Source organism: Arachis ipaensis, chromosome B09 (assembly GCF_000816755.2).
Source record: "Arachis ipaensis cultivar K30076 chromosome B09, Araip1.1, whole genome shotgun sequence".
Lineage (NCBI taxonomy): Eukaryota > Viridiplantae > Streptophyta > Magnoliopsida > Fabales > Fabaceae > Arachis > Arachis ipaensis.
In genome coordinates this window covers 102,319,629-102,320,581 of record NC_029793.2, presented here as the reverse complement: position 1 = coordinate 102,320,581, position 953 = coordinate 102,319,629, and positions in this window count along the sequence as shown.

Sequence of the window (953 nt, the reverse complement as noted above, 5' to 3'; positions counted from 1 at the left end):
TATAAAAATTACACTACTAAAAATAATACATATATTACAAATGTAAAAAGAAAAAAAAATACAAAAAAACATAATCGGTTGTTGGAATCCAACCAATTTGGTCGTAATCGAGATGGACTTAATTGATTTTTGCTCCAAAAAATAATTTGATATTTAAATGTTGTTTAATTGTTTTTGAAAAGATATTTTTAATTTGTTTATGAAAATTTTCTTGTTAACGTAAGCTTATGTACTATATCTATTGACTATTAGATTAGGCTTAAAAGAGATTTGGTGTACTTTTTAAATATAAAATTATAAACATTATGTTTTACATATAATTTAAAGACTAAAACAAGAGAATTATTTTAATACAAAGAATCATCTTAATAATTCTAGTTTAAAAAACAAAAATATTATAATCCTCACATCGAAAAATAGCAAAGTAATGTTATACATACACACAAAAAATTAACAATCAAATTAACTACTATATATTATATATAAATATATATTATTTAATTTATTTTAATGTATATTTTTTATAAATAATTAATTTAGTAACTGATTTTTTTGTATATATATGACATGATTAAAAATTTTGCTTAAAATTAAAAGAAAAAAATGAAAAAGATAAAATATAAAATTGTCAAAGAAATTTGAATAATAAAATTTGAACTTAATAGCGAGCTAACTTTTTCAATGTCAATATCAATTGATTTTTTCATTCTAAATTTTGAACTTAATTTTAAATTTTGAATTTTATATGCTAAATTTAAATTTTAAAAATTAAATTCTCAAAATTAAATATTTAAAAATTTTACAAGTTAAAAAAAATTGACATACTCCTCCGTAAAAGTTTGACTAAATGCAAAAAAGGAAAAGTGATCCAAACACGTTAGGAGGGATTTTGGTAGGCTAAAATTTTTATATATGGATAATTTTAATGTGAAATATAAAAATATTACTGATGT